This window comes from Dipodomys merriami, unplaced genomic scaffold (assembly GCF_024711535.1).
Source record: "Dipodomys merriami isolate MVZ:Mamm:240054 unplaced genomic scaffold, mDipMer1.0.p SCAF_200, whole genome shotgun sequence".
Lineage (NCBI taxonomy): Eukaryota > Metazoa > Chordata > Mammalia > Rodentia > Heteromyidae > Dipodomys > Dipodomys merriami.
Genome location: NW_027203383.1, coordinates 63,037 through 83,672, shown reverse-complemented (window position 1 = coordinate 83,672; position 20,636 = coordinate 63,037). Strand labels below are relative to the sequence as shown.

Below are 20,636 nucleotides of genomic sequence, written 5' to 3'. Positions count from 1 at the left end.
CAAGCCTTGGCAATGCTGTAGAAACAAACATGCCCACCAGGTAGATGTGTTAATCCCACCCTGTCAGGAGCAAGGAAACAGAAGCACACAGATATGGAATGTTCTCACAAACCTACAAAGCCAGAATTGAAGCTCCAGCCACATCTGGAGGCTTCCAGTTGCTAAGTGCCACCTGTAGACATGAGGCCAGAGCCCACTGGGTCAAAGAGCTACAAACCATTCTTCATAGTGGTTTTTTTGGTTTTTTGCCAGTCCGGGGCTTGAACTCAGGGCCTGGGCTGTCCCTGAGCTTCTTTTGCTCAAGCTAGCACTCTACCACTTAAGCTACAGCTTCCAACTTTTTCTGTGTATGTGGTACCAAGATATCAAACCCAGGGCTTCATGCATGCAAGGGAAGCAAGCACCCTACCACTGAACCCCATTCCCAGCCCATCCATAGCAGTTTTATCACCATGGACTGACCTAACTCTCTTTGGATAAGGCCTAAGGCCAAGTACTAGCCACCATCAGCTAGCTCACCCATGGCAGGCACTCCACCACCTCAGCCATGCCTCCAGCCCAGCTATTTCAGAAAGAGTCTCATAGACTGTTCTGCCCCACTGTTGACTTTAAACTTCAGTCTTCAGTGCTCAGCCTCCTGAGTAGCTAAGATGGAAGGCGTGAGCTACCATCGCCTAGCTCTAAGGCGTCTCTTTGTATCACAAACTTGCTCTTAAGAAAAGGAGTGACTAGCCGGTGGCTAGCTGGTGGCTCACGCCTGTCATCCTAGCTATTCAGGAGGCTGAGATCTGAGGATCGAGGTTCAAAGCCAGCCCAGGCAGGAAAGTCCGTGAGACTCTTATCTCCAATTAACCACTAGAAAACCAGAAGTGGTGCTGTGGCTCAAGTGGTAGAGCGCTTGCCTTGAGCTGAAGAGCGCAGGGACAGTACCCAAGCCCAGAGTTCAAGCCCCACGACCGACCAAAAAAAAAAAAAAAAAAAGAAAAGGACTGGGCTGGGAAGGTGGCTCAGTGGTAGAGCGCTTGTTTTGCAGGCCCTGGGTTCGATTCCTCAGCACCACATAAGCAAAAAGAAAAAAGCTGGAAGTGGTGCTAGCCTTGAGCTGAAGAGCTGAGGGACAGTGCCCAGGCCCAGAGTTCAGGCCCCACGACCGGACCAAATAAATAAATAAATAAATAAACAAACAAACAAACAAACAAAACTTAAAAAAGAAAAGAAAGAAAGAAAAGGAGTGAAGCCAGGCACCAGTGGCTCACACTTGTAATCCTAGCTATACAGGAGGCTGAGATCTGAGGACCTCGGTTCAAAGCCAGACCAGTCAGGAACGTCTGTGAGACTCTTATTTCCAATAAACCACCAGAAAACAGGAAGTGGTGCTGTGGCTCAAGTGGCAGAGTGCTTGCCTTGAGCTGAAAAACGTCCCCCAGGAGAATCTTTACCTGAGAACAGAACAAACTACCCATCTGATGCAGTGGTCAGTAACCTCCATTCCTGCCCAGGGCTACATCAGAAGTCTGTCTCAAGTACCTCACAGATGACAGGTAACAAGTCTCCTCAACCTCAAGTTCACCTGTGATGTAGGATTGCCCTGGAAGGTCATCTGACAAACAAGGGCCTATGGATTGGATAAAATGTCACCAGATACCAGTTAGGACAGCAAGAGCCCCCGTGCATAAGGCCAGCATGGTAATGGCCACAGGCCATATTCATTAGGACACTGCTGAGGAAGATGGAGAAACTGAGGCTGGGAAAGGCCAGCTCCTCTACCCAGGACCAACAACTACTGAGTTGGGAAGGAGCTGGGCTCTGTCTGGTCCCATCACAACCAATTGGGGATCCCAGGGCAGACACACTGTCCAAGCCCCATGGCAGATGGGTCTGGAAAGATGGCACCAGGCACAGTAGGCAGGCCATACCCCATGTCCCAGGCAGGCCCACACCAGGCCAGTTTACCACCTCTGCCAGGCGTGAGAGACGCTATCTTCATTTGATGACAAATGTGCTCAACGCCTACACCCTACAGTGATCAGTCAGCGCCCAAGATCACAGAGCTGAGCAAGCCGGGGTCCGCCGCCCCTGCGGCTCCTGTCTCTCAGACGACCTGGCCTCGGCCTCATTCCTCTTCCAGAAAATGGGCTCAATATGGTTGAAGGCTCTCAGCATTGCTGAACCCCCTGCCTTCCCCATTCCCCAAACTCCCACACACTAGACTTACTTTTTCTTCCTTTCTTTCTTTCCTTCTTTCCTCCCTTTTTTCCTTCCTTCCTTCCTTCCTTGCTTTCTTCTCTCTCTTTCTCTCTCTCTTCCTTTTCTAGTTAGTGGGATTTGAACTCAGGGCCTTCCACTCTCACTTAGCTCTTTCACTCAAAGCTGATGCTCTACCACTTGAGCCATAGCTCTACTTCCTGCTTTTTGCTGGTTAACTGAAGATAACGGTCTCTTGGTCTTGGGCTGGCTTGGAGCTACCATCCTCATATCTCAGCTTCCTGAGTAGCTAGGATGACAGGCGTGAGCCACCAGTGCCTGGCTTAAACTCTTCCAAATGCTGCTGTGGTCCAGGACTGTGGCCTGCCTGCTGGTGTCAGGCTCCGGAGGAGCTGTGAGCCACGGAGCCCGGCACCATCAACCCGTGTGCGAGCCTCATCCCTCCCTGCAGCCTCCGCCCAGGGAGACAACAAACCAGCAGCCCCTGCTCTCCATCATTACTGTCCTCCTGGAACGAGTCCAGAATGTTCCATGGAGTCCCTGACATGAAGTTTTCCTAACCTTCCTTTCTGCTGGATGATCTGATTTTTATTGTATTCAGTGCTGTTTTTTTTATTCTTAGTCCGACTGAAGCATGTCTAAGTTTTTCATTTATTTAACAAGCAAGCAAGCCCCCCACCGCGGTTCTGGACTCGGCGGCATCTATGTTTTTCGGATCAGGCGCCATTGCCTTCTTAGGGCTCTGCCTTTCTCTCTGGCATCAACAGCCCGCCTTCTTTGAAGAGCCATTCTGAACAAAGCCACAACACTCGTGGTCTTCTGGCCTGGGGCAGCCTGGCTCTCTTGAGGGTCAGAATGGGAGCCAAATCTGGCTGGGTGGGGGCCCGGGCAGGGCGCGCGCGCGTGAGTCACCGCTCTCTCTGATCTTACACAGAAGGCTCCTTCAGCCCCCGCCTGGCCAGCATGCCCCATCGCCGCTCTGAGCCCGGACCCCGGAGCCAGATGGTCTGGATTCAAAGCAGACCTCATGGCTGAAAACCCACACAGCCTCCACGAAGCCGACTGCACTGCTCTGACGGGCGGGGCGGGGCGGCCGCGGTGTGGGGACAGCCACAGCATGAGCCTCCTTTGAAGCTGGAGATACTGGCAAGTCTCAGAACAGTGCTGGCGCCCAAGAGCTGTAGCCTAGGTGTTTATTAACTAATAAACCTGCCCACGTGACCATCCGCAGAGAAGGCGGCAGAAATACCCTGCATCATCCAGCCACATCCACTCCATGGAACATTCTGGACCATTTGTAGTGAAAGATGTGAGCATGAACACCCAGGCATTAAGATGTGCACTCAGGCCGGGCATGGTGGGACAAGCAATGACCCCATAGTGAGGCAGGAAGATCATTTGAGTTCTAGGCCTCGTTTTTTGAGACTTTGTCTTAAAAACAAAGCAAAAAGCTGGCACTGGTAGCTCACGCCTCTCATCGAAGCTACTCAGGAGGCTGAGATCTGGAGGACCAAGGTTTGAAGCCAGTCTAGGCAGGAAAACTTATGACTCCATCTCAAAATAATCATCAAAAAGCAAGTCTGAAGACATGTTTCCCATGATAAACACCAGCCAACCAAAAGTGAAGCCCTGAATTCAACCCAGTATCAATAAACAAACAAACCAGTCTGAAACTGAGTCTGGCTTCTCCTTTACTAGCTGTGTGACCTCAGGAAGTTCATTCACCTCTGTTCCTCCATTTCCTCATCTGCAAGATGAGGGTGACAATGGCACCTACAAGCATGCAGACAGCCTGGCAGGAGCCGGGGCCCCCACCTCTGCAGCACAGGCGCCGCGGGAATGGCTCCACAGCAGCTGCACGGACAGGCGGATAGCATGCACAGCCACTTTGCTTTCCAACGAGAAAAATGTCTTCCAACCTTCCAAGTGGTTTGTCCCAAAGCAAGACAGGGCCAGGCCCAGGTGTGGCTCATACCTGTAATCCAGGCACTAAAGAGGCTGAGATCTGAGGATCTCCAGTCAAAGCCAGAGTGGGCAGACTAATCCCTGAGACTTTTATTTTCAATTAGCCAGTTTAAACAACAACAACAATAACAACGGAAGTGGGGTATGTACCAGCTGTGAGAAAAAATAATACTAATATAAGGACCTGAGCAGGGTGCTGGCGGCTCACGCCGGTCATCCTGTCTATTCAGGAGACTAAAACCTGAGGATCGAGGTTCCAAGCAGCTGGGGCAGGAAAGTCCATGAGACTCTCATCTCCAATGAACCACCAGAAAACTGGAAGTAGTGCTGTGGCTCAAAGTGGTAGAGTGCTAGCCTTGAGCAAAAACAGTTCAGAGACAGCACCCAGTGCCCAGTTCAAGCCCCATAACCAAACAAACAAAAAAAGAATACAAGGACCTGAGTTTAAGTCCCAGGACTGACATACACACATAAAAGCAAGCCAGAAGCACTTGAACTTGACTGAATGTAATGCCCACCCCTCCCCAAGTTCAGGGAGGCACAGTTGGGGGAAGCAGAGGTGTCACAGGGGGCCAGCAAGACAGGTTCAGGACCCTTCTGACTTCCCATCTTCACAGCCTCACACCCCACCCAGACAGCCCAGGCTGCTCAGAGGGGCAAAGTCCATCTCCCTCCATCTAGCCTCATCTCCCACTTCCCAGACCTTCCCCCTTCCCCACCCTTTCCCCCACCCCGCTAGCTAGCTAGTGCCGACCCCTCTGCCCCTAGGAAGCCTCCTGGGATTTCTCAGGGGGTAGAGGACTAATGCTGCTAAATACCTACCAGGTTCACAGGCAGAGTGTCAGCAAGGCTACACACAGCTCACAATCCCTACCGCTCATGGTTAAATCAGAATCATTAACTTTTTTTCTTTTTTTTAACAGATAATGAAGTTGAGGTTAGGTTCAGAGTGGCTAAGTAAACGGAAAAGGTCACACACCATGTAATCTTGCTGTCTGGTCCTCTCCACAGAGCAGAATGGAAGGGCTTTTAAATTGTAACCGCTCTGTGGAGGTCCAGGGTAACATTCACGGAAGGGTGACATTCGAGAAGAGCCTGTCACTCCTGCCTGCCTCCGAGCTGAGCCCTTCAGAGCCCTTCTCCCGAGCACCATCCTTCTCCAGTCTCCTGGCCATGGTTAAGAAGCTGTGCAGATTATAATTAGTTCATGTGGGTTCCTGCCAGGGCCTGGTGACGCCCAGTTTATGATGTGTCTGCACAGGCCAAGGGCACCGCCTCGGGGCCAACTTTCCTTCCTCCCTTCCTATTCCTATAGCTCAGCATAAAGGGGTTACCTGCCCGAAGGCTCCCCTGAGGCCCCCCAACACCTCAACACTCACCCACCCACCCCTAGGCAGTGTCCTTAAAGTTTTATTGGAACACAGCACCCAGCAACATTCACTGGTTTACACATGTGTGCAGCTGTTTCCTGGAACAAAGGAAAGCAAACACAGCCATTGTCTGGTTGTTTCTAGAAGACATTTGCCACCCCTAGCCCCTATAGTAGAAGCTAGAGCCTGGCTCGCTGCCAGCCCCAGGGAGCTCCTCTCCCACCCCTGCCAGCTCCCCCCTCCCCCCGCACCACCCCACACCATGATCTGTTTGGTGCTGGGCCTTCCTCTTCAGTACCGCCTCCCCTCCCCCGTCCCCCCCCCACCCCCCGCCGCCGCCCCGCCGGCTGCAATGTGAACCACACCAGCCCAGAGACCCAGGGAGCCCCTGTAACCCAAGCCAGTAGCACCATCCTGTGAACCAAGCACCCCGTGCTCCCACCCTCCACCCTGTGCACAGCAAAAGTGCCAGGTGGGGGGGGTGAGCCCATCTGGCTGTGTCCACCCGTGTCCTCAGACCTAACTTGGGGCAGGGATCCCTCTCCACCTGGGAGGGCACAGGGTGGGCCGTCCTGGCGCTCGGGGCTCCTCAGTCACCCAGGTCCATGAGGGAGACCACAGGGGCCTGTCACACTGCCTCCCCCCAATGTCTGCAACTGGGGCTCCAGGAAAGCCAGGCGGTGGGCTTCCCAGGGGCCTCCCAGGCTGCCCTGTGGGCCAGAGAGGTGGACAGGGGCAGGGGGAGGGGGAGGGCCGCCCAGATGTACAATTGCCCGCCCCTCAAGGGCCAGACTGGGAAACCCAACCTGGGCTTGGTGGTCTGGGTGTCAGGTGACCCTGGGCGCCCTCACCCTCCCCACCCCGGCCCTGATGAGCCTCACCTGGGTCTGCCGGGATTAGGTGCCCCATGCTCCTGTGACCCCATCCAGCTGTGTGCATGTGCTCTGGCGTCTGCACGTGCTCTGGCGTCTGACCGGAGCCATGATTGTTTCCCATGAGTCGTTTTTTCATTCCACCCATTTAAACTTCAATTTCATTTTAAAAGGAGACAGAAATCTTAGCCAGGTGCCAGTGGCTCATGTCTGTAATCCTAGCTACTCAAGAGGCTGAGATGTGAGGATCGCAGTTCAAAGCCAACCTGGGCAGGAAAGTCCAAGAGTCTCTTATCTTCAATTAACTACCTGAAAACCAGAAGTGGTGCTGTGGCTTAAGTGCTAGAGCACTAGCTTTGAGTTGAAGAGCTCAGGGACTGTGCCCAGGCCCAGAGTTCAAGCCCCATGACTGACAAAAAAAAGAAAAAAAAAAAAAAAAACAGGGTCAGCAGAGTCAGGTCCTGGTAGCACCTTGTAATCCTAACTACTCAGGAGGTTGAGATCAGAGGATCAGGGTTCAAAGCCAGCCCAAGCAGGGAAATCCATGAGATTCTTATTTCCAATGAACCACCATAAAGTCAAAATAGAGCTGTAACTCAAGTGTAGAGCTAACCTTGAATGGTAAAAAAGGACAGCATCTAGGTCCTGAGTTCAAGCCCCAGGACCAGCACAAAGAAAGTGAGGGGGGGAAGGGCAGGGGAAGGAGGGAAGGAGGGAAGGAGGGAAGGAGGGAAGGAAGGAAGGAAGGAAGGAAGGAAGGAAGGAAGGAAGGAAGGAAGGAAGGAAGGAAGGAAGGAAGGAAGAAAGGAAGGAAGGAAGGAAGGAAGGGAGGGAGGGAGGAGAGAGGGAGGAGAGAGGGAGGAGAGAGGGAGGAGAGAGGGAGGAGAGAGGGAGGAGAGAGGGAGGGAGGGATGGAGAGAGGAAGGAAGGGAGGAAAGAGGGGAGTAGACTTATCTAATACACTGTGGACACTGTGGCTTGTTTGCTCCGGAAGCCTGGAGACAGAGTGGGAAGAGGAGGAGGAGGGCAAGCAGGGGAGGGGAGAGGAGAGTTGCAGAGCTGTTCTAGAGATGTTCTCCAAAACTAAATCCAGAGTCTCGGGGTCATTTTCCCCGACACAGGTGGGAGCTGCGCTTTGCCAGGTTTCTAATCACTGTGTCCCACAGTAGAGCCCACGCCCACCCAGTCCCCCCACCCCACCCCCAGCATCAGAAGGATGACAAGAACAAGCAAAAGGTCAGGTGGGGAGGACAGAGATGTGACTCACCCAGTGCCTGAGCAAGGGCCACTCCTTCACCGCAGCACCCACCGGTGTCCCCAGCCCAAAGCCCAGAGATCTGAGCCCAGGCAGCACTGAGGAGCGTGCCCCCAAGGCTTGGGTAGGATGTGAAGATATAACCCCACCCCAGGCTAACTCTCTAAGAGGAAAACGATTGCTCAGGTCCCTTGGCCTGACAGGTCCGGGAAGGACAGCACCGACCCAGCGCTGTGGCCAGAATCCATCCCCACCCCCTTTGGGGCAGGGCCTAGCTAAGGAGCCAAGGCTGACCTTGAACTTGCGATCTTCCTGATCTTCCTGCCACCGCCTCCCTGGTGCCACCTTGCACAGCTCCTTATTCCCTTTCACAGAGCCTGGACCACCGCCAAGGGCACCTGAGCCCCAGGCTGACTCAGCAGCAGCTGGCAGATTCAAGAATCTGCCCCGGGTGGAAGCTGAGCAGCGGCAGCCCAGGTGCTGAACTTTCAGCCAGCTCTAGGGAAATGAGTAGTGTCCGGTGAGCCGGGCTGGAGGGCGTGGCTGCCTCAGGTGAGTTACAAGTTATACCACAGGTGTCAGAACCAGGGTCCCCACCCCGGCCCATCAGATCGTATCAGTAGCAAGGAGGAAGGCAAAGAGGAAAGCCAACCTGTGCTTTGCATAGGGAGAAACGCTGCCAGACACCTCGCTCTGTGGGGTCAGCTAACAACCCTACTGACCTCTGACCTTGAGGTCAGCCCTAAACACCAGCCCAGCAGCTAGATTAGGGGATCCCCGCCTCCCACTTCAGACAAGGGAGTTGATGGTGCCCCCAGAAAAAGACAACAGGTGTGGTGGTGTATGCCTATAGTCTCAGCTACTTGGGAGGCTAAGAAAGGAAGGCTTTCAAGACCAACCTGGACATCTGTTGTGAGATTGGTTTTAAAAAGTAAAAGTTTAGCCGGGCACCAGTGGCTCATGCCTGTAATCCTAGCTACTCAGGAGGCTGAGATCTGAGGATCATGGTTCAAAGCCAGCCTGGGCAGAAAATCTGTGAGACTCTTACTTCCAATTAATCACCAGAAAACTGGAAGTGGTGCTGTGGCTCAAGTGGTAGAGTGCTAACCTTGCGCTGAAGGACAGCTCCGAGGCCCAGAGTTTAAGCTAAGCCCCAGGACCAAAAAAAAAAAAAAAAAAAGTAAAAGTTATCTTCTTACTGCTGGTGACTCACACCTGTCATCCTAGTTACTCAGAAGGCTGGGGTCTGAGGATCATTGAAAGCCAGCCCAGGCAGAAAAGTCCAAGTTCGTGAGACTCAACTCCAATTAACCACCAGAAAACCAGAAGTTGAGCTGTGGCTCAAAGTGGTTAAGCACTAGCCTTAAGTAAAAGTTCTTAGAGTCTTTCCAGAAACCCCTCCCAGGCCTGAGTTCCCCTTTCTCAAGGCCCCTTTGTGTTATTCATGTTTAAGCTATTTGCTCCTGTATGCAAAGCCCAAACCCTAAGGGGCTTAAGGTTGCAGGGCTTCTAAAAACACAATAGGAGGGGCCTGTTTTGTTTTATTGGTTGTGTAGCTTGAATTCAAAGCCAGACGCAGTCCCTAAACTCTTTTGCCCAAAGCTAGCACTCTGCCACTTAGAGCCCCAGATCCACTTCTGGTTTTTGAGCTGTTAATCAGAGATAAGAGTCACACAGACTTTCCAGGCTGGGCTGACTATGAACGATGATCCTCAGATCTCAGCCTCCAGAGTAGCTAGCCCAGCTTAAAAACTGTTTTTTGCTAAAAAGCATGGAGTACTCACTCACTTGGGCCCCTATATTAACGCAAAGCAGGGTAAAAGCACCTGCGCAAGCCCTCCTTTTCATCCGTGTCCTTTGATCTGAGCATTCTGTCCTCTCATCTCTTTGTAATTACCTGGGGCCTTAGCAAGAACAGGCTTTGGTGTTAAGCATCTTGTGACATAGGCAAACTGCCTCTCAGACAGCACGAGTCCCCTTATCATCTTACAACAACAGCAACACTGCCCCAAAGAAAGAAAACAGACGTGAGCCAGGACAGACAGAGCACCTTTCAGGCCACAGTGGCAGGCTTGCTCCTGTTTCCTTCTGGTCATTAAGTGACATCATAGGGTCTCCTCCAGAGACAAAGTTTGAGATAAAGGTCAGCCAGGTACAACCCAGCTGACCCAATTCTTGGTCTAGAAAACACAAAGCTCCTGGCAGCACCCATGTATACATGTTTATACCGTATAAACACATCACATACATTGCAGATGCAGTTTTCCCACAGAATAATGCATCCTAACAAGAGTTTTGCTTGTTTATTCACTGGTGTGTGTGTGTGTGCATGTTTACTGGGCCTTGAACTCCAGGTCTTTTTTTTTGTTATTGTTGTTCTTTTTACCAGTCCCAGAGCTTGAACTCAGAGCCTGGGCACTGTCCCTGAGCTTCTTTTGCTCAAGGCTAGCACTCTACCACTTGAGCCACAGCACCACTTCCGGCTTTTTCTGTATGTGTGATACTGAGGAATCGAACCCAGGGCTTCATGCATGCAAGGCAAGCGCTCTACCACGGAGCCACCTTCCCAGCCCCAGGCCTTGCCCTCTTGCCCAGCTTTTTCACTCACCGCTAGCACTCTAGCCATACCTCCAATTCCTGAACAAATCTCCCTCCTCTGGCCTTATGATGTCTCTTTCTTTGGCACATAGGGGCGAGTAGCCAGACCCGACATGTAATCCCTGGAATCTGGGTCTGGGGTGGACACCTCCAGTTTCTATGTCATCCATCAGATTGCCACCCACAGGAGCTGGACAGGGCAGTGCCACGCCCTGCCCTCTGCCACCCAGTGTCCACGGAGCCAAAGTCAGTAGGGAGAAGAACGCAGTGGCGCGGCCAGCGTGGGTTCCAGGGCGGAAGGGCCGGGAAGCCAGCCACACACGCTGGCTCTCAGGCAGGCTTGGCTCCCAAGAGCTCCGTGCCTAACCCTGCGTCTTCCTGAGGCAGATACATACAGGAACGCACAGGGGCCATCTTCTGCTCCCTTCCCAGCGGAGCCTGTGCCCAGGGTGCCCCGCCCGGGCCTCTCCTTGGCAGCCACGTGGTTTTGCCCAGTGGAAAGAAGTGACCATCAGATGCCACAAGGCAGAACTTTTGTTTAAAAAAATACTTTTTTTGTCTACAGTTACTTCTGAGCAAAGTTGAGCTTGCATTCGCCAAACACATAAATAGGCAAGTTATATAAGCCAGGCTGGCCGGCTGCCTGGACAAATGGCCGTCGACCTTGGCAGCACCCGCCAGCTCACGTGTCACCTGAACCCACCAGCCCGTGCTGGCCATGGCTCAACAGCTAGTGGTAAAGTGGGGGGGGGGGGGGGGAGAACAGTGTGTGGGCGGAGGAGTGGCAAGTGGGGGCGAGTGGGTGGGCCCTGCCTCCCACAGGCCGTTGGTGTGCCAGGGCCCAAGTGGCATGAGTCATAGAAGGGATTTCCTCTGCAGAATGGCCCAGCAAGTTGCAGAATGAGAACAAGATGGCTAGCTGGCCTCCCCACGCCTCCCTCTCCCACCCCCCTCCCCCGGGGTTTGGGCACGAAGCATCACAGATAAAGGAGAAAACACGGAGAAATGAAACATAATAAATATGAAAAGGACCAAACCCAAAAACTTAAGCAGAGCCAGGAAGTAACAACCACACGAGCGGAGCCACCGCTGTCCTCCTTTACATCCTCCGTTTAAGAACAAGAGACAAAACTTATTTTATTTTGTAGGTCGTGGGGCTTGAACTCTGGGCCTGAGTGGTGTCCCTCAGCTCTTCAGCTTAAGGCTAGTAGATGGGAAGGGATGGGAAGGGGAAACAAAGGAGGAGGCAACAATGCTTGATAAGAAATGTACTCATTATCTTGCCCATGTAATTGTAACCCCTCTGTATGGTATTTTCACAATAAAAAATTAAAAAAAAAAAAAAAAAAAGAACAAGAGACAGACAGACAGAGGCTGGTAGCTCACCCCTATAATCCCAGCTACTCAGCAAACTGAGATCCAGCCCTGGCAGGAAAGTATGCGAGACTCCTAATTCCAATTAACCAGCAAAAAGCCAGAAATGGAGCTGTGTTGTTTCAAGTGGTGGAGCACCAGCCATGAATTAAAAAGCCAAAAGACAGTGCCCAGGCCTTGAATTCGAGCCCTAGGACTAAAGAAAAAGACAGACAAGACAAAACGAGAGAGAGAGAAACATTTGGGGGGGAAATTGCATCCCTATTGAGGTTCTTTCCCCATTATACTCCCCTAAACAATCTAATACAACTGCGTCCACACATTTACATTAGTTACTGGATGAAATATAGAGCACAGCTTCAAGTATTACAGAAAAGCCAGGCACATTGATGAAAATGAACTAAGCAACTCAAGGGCAGCGATGGGAGGGAGGGAGGGAGGGAGGGAAAAAGGGAACAGCTAACCCTAAGCAAAAGAAATGTACTTATCACCTAACGAGGAAGAAATAGTTATACTGTCAAAGCTTGTAGAATTCACAAACTCTATAGACCAGGCAATTTGCCTTGTGAAGGTTAAAATGTGTTTGTGACCTTAAATATCACTATCCTACTACACTGTGAAACTGGTGAAATTTATGTCATCACTTAATCTCAAAATTATTTTAAAATAAAATAAAAAACAGAAAAGCCCGGCATGGTGGTACATACCTGTAATCCCAGGACTTGGGAGGCTAATGGAGGAGAAGCCAGAACTGGAGAAGCCAGTCTGGGGCTCCACAGCAGAGACCTCATCTCAAAAGGAGGAGGAGGAAAAGAAACCCTTCAAGCATACAGGAGGACTGCGTGGTTCTGTGAGGAGCATTTCATATAAATGCCCTGAGCCCCATGGGTTGCCCTTGGGTTGGGGGAGGGGGGGGAGTGTCCTGGAACCAATTTCCCCAGGAATGGCAGGGAGACAGCTCTCCCTTCCGTCTAGGTTCGAGGACTCATAACAGCCCTACCCAGAATGCTTATCAAGCTGCAGCTGAGTAACTCCCATAATCTCCAAAGGTAAGTGCTAGAGAGACAATCAAAGCAGGAGATAAGATGGCTTAAGGCGGGGAGGGGGGGGACGGGAATGCACCTCGGGTGGCTCTGCTCTGGGATCTGAGTGGATTTTGAGGCCATGGAATGGCTAGGGAAGGGCAAGGAAAGGCCACCGGCGAGAAGAGCCTGGCCATCAGGGAGAATAAATCGGCTGTGGGGAGGTCAGGCATCTTCAAGATTCTGGGTGTGGGTCCCACATTGCATTGCTCCCCATGAGCTGGGTCCCTAGCGAGACCAGTAAAGTACTGTGCCTCACCTTCTCTCGAGACTGGCGCTCACCTCTGTGTTCTGGGAATAGTAAGGGGTCTACCCAGGAGGGGGAGAGGAGAGGGGAAGAGGGGGAGAGGAGAAGGCCGGGAGGGAGAGCAGACACTTCCCTCTGGGCCGAGAGGACTGAGTATGAATAGGTCACAAACAAGGAATCAGAGTCAATATCAACAGCAACATGCAAGACCAAGGAATCCCTAATCTTATAGAATCTTCTAGAAGGTGCGATCTTAACCAGGTGTCCTTGGGATGTGAGGAGGCAGGGGAAGGACTGCAGGAAGAGGTGACCGCCTTCTCACAGGTGGGTGAGGGCGGTCCAGGTGCCTGGGTTTGCGAGGCTCAGGGACAGTCCAGGCTGTAGTGTCAGAACAGGGACAATGCGCCAGCGGCCTCCCCCCCCACCCCCAGGCTGGGAGTCGCCCTCCTGGGGGAAGGGCACACCGCAGGAGCACACAGAAGGCCAAGCTCCAAGGTGAGAAGTCGCCTGGACTGCCAGGAGCCCCAGAGATCCATCTCCAAGCCTCCATGTTCAGAGCAGGAAATGGAGGCTGGCCAGTGAAGGACAAACGTCTGCCCCTCCCTCCCAGTGTAGAGGAGAAGCTGACCCCGTGAGTCAGCCTCCTGTATTATTCAGCAAATGCCACTTGGGAGGGACGCAGCCCTTCCCAGATCTTAAAAAACAACTCTGGGCTTCATTAGGGTCCAACCAGGGCCAGCTCGGTGGTGATATCTTCCCATTTCCATGGCATTGTGACGTCACACCACCAGCCATAAGGACACAGACATTGAGGGAATGGAGGAGCCCTGGCCTGGGGCCAGGAGGTCTGCCTTGACACCCACAAAGCCATCTCTAGGGCCCAGCTGATCCAGCATCTCGTCCCCACAGCAGCCACCGTCTCAAAATCCAAGTGAGGTATCCTGAATGAGGAAATCCGACAGGCTCCCCAAATCCAAAGCTTTGTGATCCCCCAAGTGGAAAATTCCACCACTGACCTCAAGTGATGGGTCAAAATGCAGGCTCACTACAATCCCTGCATGGACGAGCCTCAGAGCAGGTGCACCGGCAGAGATGAGAGGAAATTCTTTTGGGTCCCAAGTATCTCATTATGTTTATGTATGTGTTCCCAAGTGTGGGCAACTTCTGAGCTGGGAACTGATGGCTCACCCCTGTAATGCTAGCTAGCTACTCCAGAGGCTGAGAACTGAAGATCATGGTTCAAAGCCAGCCTGGACTTGAGCTATGGCTCAAGAGCACCAATCTTGATAAAGCTAAGAGAGTGTGCAAGGCTTTAAGTTCAAGTCCCAGTACACACACACACACACACACACACACACACACACACACACACACACACACACACACACACACACACACACACACACACACACACACACACACACACACACACACACACACCCTGATCCCAAGCATTTTGGATAAAGGACACATAGCCTGCATTTAAAGCCAACCCTCGCAAAACCAGCTTACCTGTGTGAGCGTCTCTCTCATTAGATCCTCTCGAAACTTCTGCCCTCTGTGTTGTCACCTGTTAGAAGACAAAGGGATCCCTAGGTCTGTGACCAAGCACAGGACACATGGGGTGGGACCTGAGCTGGGGTCCTATGCCCAGGGAGCAGGTGGAAAACGAAGGCCAGCCGCGTATCAGCAGAAACCCGGGCTGGAGCCTGCAGTCCCGGGACCCCGAACCTCTGAGTCCCATCCCGGCACCTTTGTTTGTTGCAGGCAAGACAACAAACTCAGGACCAAGTGGCGGTGTGGCCAGGTGGGAGCTGTCTCCTGCTGAACCTTCCTGCACCTGACAGATGGAAGGATCCGCCCAAGTATTTTCAGGCCATTTCCCTGAGGCCTGCCCAGGCTAGACTGAGCCCGGTTGGGCGGCCTGTGATTTCAGCTCCAAAGGAGTGAAATTACAGCAGCACCTTAGCCTCGTCCTTTCAGATCACCCTCTAGGTGAAAGCGCTGCTCCATCCTCAACCAGGAGCAGCACCTGGGGCCAAGCTGCGTCTCCCTGCGCCTCCACCAGCAGCTGAAATGTGTTAGAGCAGATCTAGCCAACAGGTGAGAAAGAACAGCTCTCCTAGGAGCACTCAGAGGAAGGAAGATGCTAGGCACTGCTGTGTTTCCTTTCCAGATATTCTGTTGTTGTTTTGGGGGTCTGGGTCCTGGTTCTGAGCGTTTTCACTCAAGGCTGGTGCTCTAGCACGTGAGCCATACCTTGCTTGCAGCTCTTTGCTGATTAATTGAGGAGTCTCAGCTCTGTCTTTCTGGGCTGGCTTCCACCATTGCTCCTCATCTAAACCTCTGCCTCCTGAGTACTGGGATTACAGCTATGAGCCAAGGAGGCTGGCCATTTCTGGATGTTTTTGCTCCTAAATTCTCGAAGTGTATCATGCACACTGCGGGCCATAGCTCTCTTCTGGCGTTGCACCTTGACGATGAAGGAATCAGTTTATCTCAGGTAAGCCGGGTGTCTGTCTCGAAGCCTGCCCTTGAGAGGAGGCTGTGGCCCATAGGAGTGGCAGGCTGCGTCCTCTGCAGAGTGATACACAGGTGTGGCCGACAGGTAGGTGTGCCATCCGCAGATTCGCATTCCTTGTTGACATTAGCTGTGCACGTGTCTCTCGATGGTTGTTAAACCAGCAGAATGGTCCAGGTGGCAAAGGCTCCTCCCAGCTCAAACATGCCAGGATTTTATGATTCAGAAGGATAAGCCATTAGGACTTCAAAACATCCTGCTGATCGCTGAGCCCCTGAATCATGAAAGCCATCATGACACGATTTGGGAAAGAGGGAGAACTCCCAAATAAAGGGAACTCATCTGGAACTCCCACCAGATTAACATTTGAATCCAGTGGAGGGGACCGCTTGCCTGAGAGACCATGCAGACATGACTGATACTCAGGAGAATTTGGTACTCTCTGCACTGTGTAAGAGTTGATCTAATGGAATGTGTATATCTCCTATTTGTCAATGAGGAAGCAGAAAGATATTTGCAAGTAACACCCATTAGCCCTTCTATAAACTGGAGAAACACCGAAGTGTGGATCCTACTGAGAGCAAAACAGGCTTCTCCTCAGTTTCCCCAAAGACAGCCGCTCTGATTTCACATAAACATTCCTTGGCCTTTTTTTTTATTTTATTTTAGGCAGGGTGGGATGGGAATGCATGCCTGTAACCCTAGCACTGGGGAGGCTGAGGTGGGAGGATTGAGAATTGGAGGCCAGCCTGCTACACAGTGAGATTTGTGGGCAACCCCCCCCCACAACAACAAAAAGTTCTTCACTTTGCAAACTAGTATCTCTTGAGAAGACAGAAGCAAAGCGTAGTAAGAAACAATGACAAAGACTTTCCTTGTAAGCGCCCCTCCCTCCCCTTCACTCTCCTTCCTCCCTCCTCCCCTGTGGTGAACACTGACTTCCACGATGGCTTTCTTACCATCCACCCCTTACTTCTCGGCTGTCCCCCCTGCCCTTCGCCTCTGGCGACTCCCTGCCCATCAGCTGCCTGGCTTCAGGCTCCCTCCCTGAGCCTACGAGCTGAGATTCCAAAGGGAGGGGCAAAAGGGCACTTTTCTTACTCCACCCTTTGCCCCTCCAGAGTCCAGTGTCTTAGAGCTGAGAGCTTATAGATATTACAGGAAGGAAATGTTCTGGGTCCGTTTTTGCTCTTTTTTTCCCCCAGCTGACTCAGTGGGCCTGATCTGTAGTTTTTCCAGTGATTCACGTTACATTGTTCTGTGTGTGTGCACACACACCCTTGCGCCAAAACTGGGCTTGTACTCGGGATCTCCTAGTCTTGTTTAGTTCTTGCTGATTGTACCTCTGCTCAAGGTACACTTTCACTTCCTGCTTTTTGATGATTAGTTGGATGGGAGAATGTCTCAGATTTTCCTGCTGACTTTGAATCTCCGAGTAGCTATGATTGCCAGGCACCAGTACTCTGCAAACAGGCCAGCAATGGCAGCCTGGTCACCTGTCAGTGTTACAGGTGAGAGATGGCAAGAGATTGCAGTTGCTTCTGAATCCCCCTCCTCCCACCCCATCGCCACCCCTGCTCCTCCCCCATTCCGTCCTCCTGCAGTCAAGGGCTTGGCTTCATTCTGGAAAGACCCTGAGGGAGGTGATGCAGGACCACTCACCACCAGACATGGGGAAAGCAAGGGAAGGGACAGAACTGGGGGAACCCAGATATCCAGACCTGGCCCCCACACCCAAACGGTGGCAACTGCTCACCTTTGCTTCCAAATGGAACATCTCATTTAATACTACAGCACCCTGGGGCTGGGAATGTGGCTTCGTGGTAGAGTACTTGCCTAGCATGCATGAAGTCCTGGGTTCAATTCCTCAGCACCACATACACAGAAAAAGCCAGAAGTGGCGCTGTGGCTCAAGTGGTAGACTGCTAGCCTTGAGCTAAAAGCAGCTCAGGGACAAGTGCCCAGGCACCTGAGTTCAAGCCCCAGGACTGGCAAAAAAAAAAAAATACTATAGCACCCCATGACACCCTCTTTTCCCAAGGAAGGCTATCAAAGCTCTGCTGCAGGACTGCACACAGGTAATCTGACTTGGCCACCTCCATTCCTGACAGCTGGGCAGCCGGAAGGCCCAGATGCCCTTAGACTCTCAGAGCCTCTCACATCCTTCAAAGACCCAGCTGGTCCTGCCAGCACCTCCCACAGGGGCCAACCCAGCACCCCAGCAGCCCCGGCTCGGGTCTCTGCATCACCCACCAGGCCAAGGGACCGTCCAGGCTGGGCCAGGTGCACAGCCACAGACAGCATGCAAAGCAGGGATCGTTTCCATGGAAACGCCAGGAGCCCATCACACCCAGAAGGCCCCTGCAGGCCAGGTGCCAGCCTATGCCCTCCCTGAGTGAGAGACACCAGCCCAGATTCCCATCAGCCCCTCCGGGTCCCGGGCTTCCCCCTCCCCCACGCAGCCACCCCTCACCCCTACCTCGGGCCTCTCTGGCTCGGAGAGAGGGAGCTGGCTTGGCACAGCTGCGGCTGTCAGCACACCCTGTTGTCCTGCCTGAGGAATGTGCAGACCCACACGTGTTAGAGCGTCCCGCTGGGGCACGGTTAACACGAAACTGAGCAAAACAGCTCTTGGCACAAATGTGCCCCTCCTACTCCCAGCTCCTGACCCTGTGGGCTGTTGCCCCCTCCATGTGTGTGTGTGAGTGTGTGAGTGTGAGAGAGGAAGACAGAGGAGGAAGGAAGGAAGGAAGGGCGAGTGAGAGAGAGAGCGCGCACTAGGTTCTGCTACTAGCTGTGCAACCTTGAACAAATCACTCCTCCTCTCTGGGCCTGCTTCCTCTCCTCTTGAGAGATGAATGAAGCTCAGAAAATCCATGACTGCCTGATGCCCCTGGCTCACACCTGCAATCCCAGCTACTCAGGAGGCTGACATCCAAGAATCGATTTGAAGCCAGCCTAGGCGGGAAAGTCCATGAGTCTTATCTCCTATAAACTAGCAAAGAGCCCAAAGTGGAGGTACGATTCAAGTGGCAGCGTGCCAGCCTTGTGCCAAAAAGCTAAAGAACAGCACCAGGCTCTCAGTTCAAGCTCCAATATGGGCCAAAAAAAGGATGGTGACTTTGTGACATTTCCCCTTGCTGGAGAGGAAAGCCACTGCCCCTCAGCGGGTGACCGAGGCACCGCCCCCAGCTCGGGGAGCCCGTCAGCCCCACAGAGGAGAGCACTAGCAGGAGAGAGGAGGAAAGGGTCCCGGAGCCATGACACGATGCCTGGTATTCCCACCCCGGTTTTCAGGCTGAGGCTGCGGTGGGCCGGGCTGCTGTGTGGGCTGCGGCTCCTGGATTAGGGGTCAGGATCTGAAGATCCTCATGGAAAGTCAACATCCACCCATGTCCCCTCCAGCCCTGCCAGAGGTGGGAAGGAGGCTCAGAGAGGCTGAGCCCCGGCCCCAGCATCATAAAGAAACTTGGTGGACAGGGTGGGGCTTTCTCCTCACTATGGGCTCTCCAGGGCACTCCCAGCGGGCCTCGTCCCCAGGAGGGGTCGCCATGCCCAGGAGGGGGTGGTGATGGTCAGGAGGGGGTGGTGATGGTCAGGAGGGGGTGGTGGTGGTCAGGAGGGGATGGTGGTGGTCAGGAGGGGGTGGTGATGGTCAGGAGGGGTGGTGGTGGTCAGGAGGGGATGGTGATGGTCAGGAGGGGGTGGTGGTGGTCAAGAGGGGGTGGTGGTGGTCAGGAGGGGGTAGTGATGGTCAGGAGGGGATGGTGGTGGTCAGGAGGGGATGGTGGTGGTCAGGAGGGGGTGGTGGTGGTCAGGAGGGGGTGGTGGTGGTCAGGAGGGGGTAGTGATGGTCAGGAGGGGATGGTGGTGGTCAGGAGGGGGTGGTGGTGGTCAGGAGGGGGTGGTGGTGGCCAGGAGGGGTGGTGGTAGTCAGGAGGGGGTGGTGGTGGTCAGGAGGGGTGGTGGTGGTCAGGAGGGGGTCGCCATGGTCAGGAGGGGGTGGTGGTGGTGAGGAGGGGTGGTGATGGTCAGGAGGGGGTGGTGGTGGTAAGGAGGGGTGGTGATGGTTAGGAGGGGGTGGCAATGGTCGGGAGGGGGTCGCCATGGTCAGGAGGGGTCATGACCACCAGGACGGGCGTCTCTCACCCTGCACTCTCCGCCGAGGCCAAGACCCGCGGCGGGCAGCGGCAGCAGGTCGGCCCGCGCCTAGCGAGGAGCGCGGGGAGCCGCGCGCCCTGGCGCGGGACGGGGCTCGGCCCACGCCACCCTCCCGCGCAGGGAGGGAAGGCGCCGGGTTTTGCCGCGGGCGGGGCGGCAGGATTTGAACTGAAACCGGCCCGCCCGCCCGCCCGCCGGCGCTGACACGCCGCCCCGCGCCGCCCCGGGGTCCCCGACCGGCCGCGCCGCCGACCCCGGAGCGCGCCGGGGACCCGGGGACCAGGCCCGGCCCCCTCCCGCCCCATCGGCCCGGTGTCCCGCCGTCACTTACCGGCCGCAGCGCAGCGCGGAGCGCCGGGGCGCAGGGCGGGCGGCTGGGCCCGGCCTCCGCGGTCCGAGCCCGAGGCGGGGCGGGGCGGGGACAGGGACCACGGGACACCAGCCGGGACACCGCCGCCCCGCCCCGCCCCGCCCGGGCCCCACCCGCCCGCCCGCCGCCGCGCACCCGGGCTGGGCTCCTCGCCCTGCGCCCGGGAGCTGCGGTCCCCAAAGGCCACGCTGGGGAGCGGGGTCCGGTCCTCACCGGACGGGGCGCTGACCCAGGGCGCCCTCCACGCCGTCGGCCACCTGCCGGGTGCTCGGATCGCCCCCCGCCCCGAGCCCCGAGCCCCAGGGTTTCATCCACACCAAGGACCTGGCACCAACCCCAGACCCCAAATGTGCGATTCCCCCTCCCCGCCGCGTCTCCCCCCGTACCCCGGCTCAGACACGTGCCCTCGGCCCACCAGAGGCTGAAGTCAGGATTATAGGCATGCACCACGATGCCCAACCAATTTAAAACTCGTATCTGCCTCTGGACCTTTGCACTGCAGTCGCCTTTGGACTGGGGCTTGTACGAATCACCTCTTGCCAAACACATACAATGTGATGGCCCGAAGTCTTCACACTGGGTCTCTCCTCCCTTCCCCCAGGCCCAGCAGCCATTC

General features: G+C 54.3%; 1 protein-coding gene across 1 annotated transcript in view; it reads right to left on the bottom strand.

Moving 5' to 3' along the window:
- Positions 1-20,053, bottom strand: part of LOC138833096 (nesprin-3-like) — a 78,711-nt gene extending 58,658 nt beyond the window's left edge. The window contains exons 1-2 of the mRNA XM_070031415.1: positions 19,982-20,053; positions 14,481-14,538 (exon numbers count right to left, since the gene is read on the bottom strand). The gene's annotated coding sequence lies outside the window, so the exon portion shown is untranslated. The remainder of the gene's footprint in view (positions 1-14,480; positions 14,539-19,981) is intronic.
- Positions 20,054-20,636: the final 583 nt, after the last annotated feature.